A 7742-nucleotide genomic window follows, 5' to 3' on the forward strand; every position below is an offset into this window, starting at 1 on the left:
AGTCACCAGTGGGTAGATTAGGAAATCCTTCTCTGAACTTAGAATTGATGAGCCTTTTTTTAGACCAGAGCACATAAACTAATAAACCACAAAGCAAAAGTTCACAGAGAGCTCCAGCTTTGGTGGGGCTAGTAAAAACACAGGGACAAGAAGCATAAATCTTTTAAGAAAATTAATCAAGTTGTGGTAATGATAAAGAATATTGAATACATCGTGAACTGCCAAGAGAATAGGGAGCTCTGGTGGTGGTATGAGTTGGGTTATGAGAGTTGGGCTGCTAAGCAAATGTTGGTGGTTCCAGCCCACCAGCTGCTCCACCGAAGACAGAAGAGGTTGTCTGCTCTTGTAAAGAAACCCTACAGCGAGTTGCTATGAGTCTGAATCAACCTGATGTCAGTAGCTTTGAGTTTTGAGCTAGAAAAAAATGGGTTTGAGTTTTGAGCTAAAAAACAAATGAACAACAACAGAAAAACAAATGAACAAGCTCACTACCATTGAGTCAATTCTGACTCATGGGGGTGCTATAGGGTAGGGTAAAATTGTGCCCTGTAACTTGACAGGAGTAGAAAGCCTCATCTTTTCCCAGTGGAGCGACTAGTGGTTATGAACTGCTAATCTTGCAGTTAGCAGCCCGCCGCATAACCACTTGCCACCAGGGTTTCTAGGGAGGAGTACTGGGGGTGGGTGGGTGGGGGTGTCAAAATTTTTTTAAGTTCATAGAAAAATGTAATGAAAAGATCATGAAATTTTCCCACAACCCCTTGAAGCCCCCCTCCAACAGCCGGAAGATCCCTTATCAGCAAGGAGAACTACCTATTATCAGGAGAAACCAAGCACTAGGAAAAGACATCATGTTTCATTAAGGAGTTATCAAAAAAGGAGACGCTCAAGGAGATAGATTAATATGTCAGTCGCAGCAATGAACTCCATTGTGAGGAGGGAAGTTGTTAGTTCTGCTACACATGAAGTCACTGAGTCAGAACCGTTGGGATGGCAACTAACCACAACAATGTAGCTTGTGGGTGGAAGAGAGGTCTGTTTTAGTAACACGTGCACACACACACACCCCTAAACACACACACACCCCACTTTAAAAAATAGAGTTGACAGGTAGGTATTTCCAGGGCAGGTTCACGATGTGTCTTGTTTTTTTTGTTTGTTTGTTGTGATGAGACTCTGCAGCCATCATAGCACACTGTGGATCTTAGTAAACAACAGCAACAATTACTAATGCTCAATAAATGTCATGCTATATGCCAGCCATGGACCTGAACATCTTCTGTCTGTTATTGAAGTGTTACAATGCCGTCTCTATGTTACAGAGGAGAAAACTGAAGCACCGAGAGGTAAGTGACAAGGACAACGACTACCAAGTAACTTGACAGCAGAGACCATATTCCTAACCAGCTTTATATGAGGCTGGGGGCCCTGTTGTCACAACTGTTAGGCACTTGGCTACTATGGGATATTATGACATTTGGAACCAACCCAGTGGCTCAGTGGAAAAAAGACCTGCTGATCTACTTCCACAAGGATTACCAAGAAAACCCTGCAGGGCCATTGACCTTGTCACATGGCATTGCTATGAGTCAGAGTCAACTCCAATGGCACCCAACAGCAACCACACATTTTAATTCGTCTTTTAGATTCCCAACGCCGTTTCCTTAACTAAGTCCTCCTGAATCCATGCGTGTGTGGATTAGGAACCCATTCTCTGGACATCTCAATTGCTGAACTTTTTACAGATTAAGATATACAATGAATTTACGATCAATTTATGGCAGAGTGAATGTCTTAGTTTTCTATAGCAGAAATTCCACAAGTAAGTATTTTTAACAAATTTATTTCCTTACAGCTTAAGAGTCTAGGAGTCCAAATTCAGGACATTGACTGTAGGGGAAGGAAGGTCTTCTTTCTTTTGGCTCTGGGGGACAGTCCTTGTCTTTGAGCTTCTACTCCTGAGCAAGCTTCATGGGGTCCCCAAATTTGGGGTGTTTCCCAAAGCAATGCAAAGTCAATTCAGCTGCACTAAGTGAAGAGAACGGGAAAAAAGCACACTTATGCATAAGCAGGAAACAGACAGAATTTCAGCAACCCCTATATGTCTGTTTCAAGATGTCTTGGGTAATGAAGGGTTTATATGATTTTTAAAGGAGGAAAGATCATGGGCCAGTGGGTGGAAAGTCTTGTGGATCCAGTGGCAGCAGAAGCATCTCCAGCTGGTGTGGGTCTCCACGTGGCTCCTCCAGCTCTAGAGCCCTGTTTACATCAGCTTAGCTCTATGTGGCTTGTCAACAGCAATGTCTCGCAGGGAGAGAGTGTGTCCCACCTCCAGTGAGCTAATTATCTCCTTAGCGCCTCCAAATGAGGTCATCAAACTACAACCTGATTGACAGGCTGAACTCCATCCCTTCACTCTTACTAGTCTCAAGTTGGCACCAGATTGTGTACCGATCACATGGACTGATGGAATGAAATTCCCTTTGACTGACTCATTTTTCATGGTGTCCATAGATTGTAATGTAGTCTATACAAATTTGCCATGTTTTCATGCTTGCTCTGTACTTTTTAAAGCTACTAATAAGTGACGAATACTTCACTAGCATATGATATTCAGTGAAATTTCGAAGAGCTCTTTCAGTAGTCATTTTTGTACATACAGGCTGTACTCAAATGAATATTTATTGACTTATTTGATTGAAGAAATTAAAAAGCTACATTCAATCCAGTATTTGTTGAGATAAATATGTCTTTATGCACAGAAAAACATCTGAAAGGATATGCACTAATGTATTAACAGTATTTCTGAGAAGTTTGAGTTCTAAATTTTTATTTTAAAACTAATTTTTATTATAAAAATGATTAAATATACCCCCCAAATGAGAGAATATTACTGTGCAATACAATACTACATCCACATACTCTCCACCTAGAGTCAAGACAGTTAATGCTTTGCTCTATTTCTTTTCTATCTCTCTGTCCTCCAGTACCACACATCCTTACATTTTCTTTCTTCCCTTTTTTCCCCTAACCACTTTCAATTAAGTGACAGTTGAACACTTTAACTTAGACAATACACTCCGTAACTCTACAAGGAGCCCTGGCTGCTAATTGAAAGGCAAAATTTAGGGGTTTGAACCCACTTAGCGGCCCCCAGGAGAAAGCCCTTATGGTTTGCTCCCTTAAAAATTTTAAAAAACAAACAAAAAACCTATTGCTCTTCAGTTGTTTCAGACTCATAGTCAGACCCTCTAGGGCAGAGTAGAACTGCCCCTTGGGGTTTTCAAGGCTGCAATCTTTATAGAAGCAAACTGTCACATCTTTTCCCCACAACAAAACTAGTGGGTTTGCAACTTTACTGTAGTTCACTTAATTGATGCCATGTTTTCCCTGTCCTTCAATCAATCAATTTGGGATTTTTATAACTTTCTGTATGGCACAAAGGAAAACATTGGATGCAGTAAGATAGGAAACTGCTGGTGACGGCTAGGATTGGCAGGCTACAGACTCATTCCCAAAGAAGTGGAGTTCAGATGAAGAACTGGATGCTACATATAGATCCAGCGAAAAGCAAACAAGCTTTTCTGGAGTGTCCACATTTATTGGAACCAAAGCATTCAACCTGAAGAGACTCCCTTTAAGTCAATTGCCTGTTCATAGCAGATTTTATTGCATTATGTCTGATCTTTTACAGTATATCAGACGATTACATTATACGAAGTCTCATCATAAAGAATCATTAAAGCGTAACTGCTAAACTATCGAGAATCCTGGTCCAACCAAATGGATAAATGATCTTAACCATCACAATTTGTTTTTCTTTTCCTTTTTTCTAGAATAGTAGGGAAACCTGATATGACACACCCTATATAGACATTCACTGGTTTTGCTTCTCCAGAGAACCCAGACCAAGAGAGAAAAAATGCTGTCAAGTTGATTTCCATTCACAGAAACAACATATGAGAAAGCAGAATTGTCCCATAGGTTTCTAAAATTGTACATTTTTACAGAATTGGATGACCATATCTTTCTCCTGCGAAGCATTTGGTGGATTCAAACAGCTGACCCAAGCAGCCAAGCACTTAACCATAGCAACACCAGGGTTCCTGCCCTAATAGTAGAGCGGTGAAATGTAAAGACCTGGGTTCATGATCGCCCCATCTCTCTTTAGTTGTGGGTTGTGTGAGGTCCTGTCGAGTAGGTTCCAGCTCACCGTGTCTTTGCACAACAGAATGAAGCACTGTCTAGTCCTCACAGTTATGGCTATGGGGGAGGGCACTCTTGTAGCCACTGTGTTTCTCTTGTTCACTGACCATGTACTTAACCAAGCATGATGCTCTTCTCCGGGTCCTGGTCTCTCCTGATACCATGTCCAAAGTCAATGAGGTGAAATCTTCATGACACTTTCAATGCTCTTCAACAGCACCATAATTTACATGTGTCAAGTCTGCTCTTGTCTTCTTTATTCCTGGTCCAACTTTGACATGCGGATGAGGTGATTGGAAATACCCTGGCTTGGCTCAAGCACACCTTAACCTTCAAAGTGAAGTCTCACGCAGCAGATTTATTCAATGCAATACGTCATTTGACTTCTCAACTGCTGCTTCCACGAGCATTGTTTGTGGATCCAAGGGAGATGAAATCCTTTTCAACATCAATCTTTCCTTAGTTGTCTACTGATCTAGTTGTGAAGATTTGGGTTTTCTATTTTTTTTAGTGCTTTTATAGTTTATTCTCTGGTGAAAAAAAAATCCACATAACCAGTGCAGATCAAGTCACTATGGGATCTTGAACCTTTCTTTTTGCCAGCACCAACGTTGGCCTTTGCAGTCCCCCTAACGTTCCTCATCCTGTTCTTGCGTTCCTTGAGTTTCTTTCTTCACCTCCAGGACATGTCTTGCAAGTCCATGTTTAGGTTCGTTTTTCTTTGTATCATCCAAAGAATTGTAAATCATACCGAAGCCAGTAGTCTTGCCACCACCAATGGGTTCTAAATCCAAATGCAAAAATGACATCCGGTGTGTGGTCTTGTACATATTGGCTAATTTTTCACGAATTTCTGTCTTAGGCACAGTCACTTTCCCAGAGTAAGGGGCATCGTTGACCATTTGTTTCCACTGAAATAATTTTTTTGTTTGTTTGTTTTTTCCTGTCTTTAAAAAATAATAATTTTATTAGGGGCTCATACAACTCCTACCACAATCCATACATACATCAATTGTGTAAAGCACATTTGTACATTCATTACCCTCATCATTCTCAAAGCATTTGCTCTCCACTTAAGCCCCTGGCATCAGCTCCTCATTTTTCCCCTTCCTCCCCTCTCCCCCATCCCTCATGTACCTTTGATAATTTATAAAGTATTATTTTGTCATATCTTGCACTGTCCACCGTCTCCCTTCACCCACTTTTCTGTTGTCCGTCCTCCAGGGAGGAGGTTATCTGTAGATCCCTGTAATTGGTTCCCCCTTTCCACCCCACTCTCCCTAGACCCTCCCGGTATCGCCACTCACACTACTGGTCCTGAAGGGATCATCTGCCCTGGATTCCCTATGTTTCCAGTTCCTGTCTGTACCAGTGCACATGCTCTGGTCTAGCCAGACTTGCAAGGTAGAATTGGGATCATGATAGGTGGGGGAGGAAGCATTTAGAAACCAGAGGAAAGTTGTATGTTTCATCGTTGCTATATCGCACCCTGACTGGCTCCTCTCTTCCCCGCAACCCTTCCCTAAGGTGATGTCCAGTTGCCCACAGATGGGATTTGGGTCTCCACTCTTCACCCCACCCCCTCATTCACTATGATAAGATTTTTTTTGTTCTGATGATGCCTGGAGTGATACCTGATCCCTTTGACACCCCATGATCGCACAGGCTGGTGTGCTTCTTCCATGTGGGCTTTGTTGATACTGAGCTAGATGACCGCTTGTTTACCTTCAAGCCTTTAAGACCCTAGATGCTATATCTTTTAAGATAGCCAGGCACCATTTCCGCTGAAGTAATTGATTGGTCATGAACTTTCTAGTCTGGATAGTTACTGTGCCATTCGTGTCATTGTGTGACCTAGGGGAAGCTAATATGTTTTCCGATGGTCTTAGGCGACCCCTGTGAAAGGGTCGTTCGACCCCCAAAGGGGTCGCGACCCACAGGTTGAAAACTGCTCTACTAAAGAATGATTAGACAATCCATCTCAACAGCTTTCAGATCGTCCTTGGATGAGTCTAAATGAGCCTCCATCTCTCTCTTCGCCCATAGTGTCCTCACTGATTAGGATTATACCCCGCTCTCCTGGGAATATTCCAGCAACCTCCAAATTGGTCTCCACACAGTATCTAGTTCTAGAATGATTTTTAGAATGTGAATCTGCTTCTCTGATGCTTAAACTGTCTTAAAAAAATTTTTTAAACGACCCATTGCACTTGATCTAAAGTCTAAAGGACTTACCTGAGTTGCCAAAAAGCTGGGAAAGGCAAGGAAGGCTTCTCTTAAGGCCGCAGAGAAAGTGTGTGCTCGCTGACGTTTTCATCTCAGCTTTCTGGCTTCCGGAACTAGGAGAGCACAAAGACCCCAACTACCAACCACAGTCCAAAAAGCAAAAGCAAAGCCCTCTTGCCCTGTGTCTACCAACTCCGCCATTCAGGAAACGGTAGCACCGCCCTAGTGGGCTCCCAAAGCTGGAATCTTCGCAGTCTTTTTCCTGAGGCGCACATGGTAGTCAACCTTTTGGTTAGCAGTCAAGTCTTTAACCCCTGCACCACCAGGGTTCTTTGGGAAATGCATCCACCAATTAAAACCTTCCCCAGTGATTGAGCAGACCTTTAAGCCCGCTGCCATTGAGCCAATTCCGGCTCATAGCGACCACACATGGGATTTCCGAGGCTGCAACTCTTCATAGGAGGAGGTGGTCTGGGTGGGGGCAGACAAACAGGCAGCCTCAGAGGCATTGGTGCTTTCCTATCTTAAGATGGGTAGTAGACTCAAGTTTTGTTATATTGATTTTGATTCATTTTTCTTGTCTTCCTGAAATGTTACATTAAAAGACACAATGCCTCCTCTGCTTCTAATAATATTTGAAAAAATATGTATCCAGAAGCATATATTTGTTCTCTGCACTCATTTCCTGAGCAGCAGAATGGTAGAGGGTTTTCTTTGATGTAAGGATTTGGCAGTCCTCAAACTTGTGTGTAGATGGCTTCTAATTTGATTTTAAAACAGCAGATGGCAGTGTAGGTTCAGATTTGCATCCAATAATCCCATCTGGACAAGTTCATAGATGGAACCGCTTTTAGCTGGAACATTGTGATCTTAACTGGTTAACAGAGAAAACACCAAATACTAGAAAGTCATGACTGTCTACTTGGAAAAACAGGGGTGGGTGCATTTATTTTCTAACTGTATTAGATTCATTGCGAAAAATAATTTAATAAAGCAAAAGCTCAATTTTGAGCAAAAAGATGAATCATTGCCTTCAGAGAGATACTGCGGCATCTTCATTTTTGCAGGACTATCTGTGAGTGAGTGTAGGAGCTAGTACTAAAAGCTGAATTTTTGCAAATCCCTCTCTCCCTTCTTTCATAAAATTACTTCAGCATCTCTCTGCTTTGTTGCTAGTAAATCACATTTGAGCAAGACGTTGGGAGGCAGCTATGCTCCCCACTATACCACCAATGCACCCTTTTTATAAGACTTTAAAAAGAGATATAATGCAAAGAGAAGTGGAGGTTACATTTAAATATATCTTTATT

The sequence above is a fragment of the Tenrec ecaudatus genome, chromosome 5 (assembly GCF_050624435.1).
Source record: "Tenrec ecaudatus isolate mTenEca1 chromosome 5, mTenEca1.hap1, whole genome shotgun sequence".
Taxonomy (NCBI): domain Eukaryota; kingdom Metazoa; phylum Chordata; class Mammalia; order Afrosoricida; family Tenrecidae; genus Tenrec; species Tenrec ecaudatus.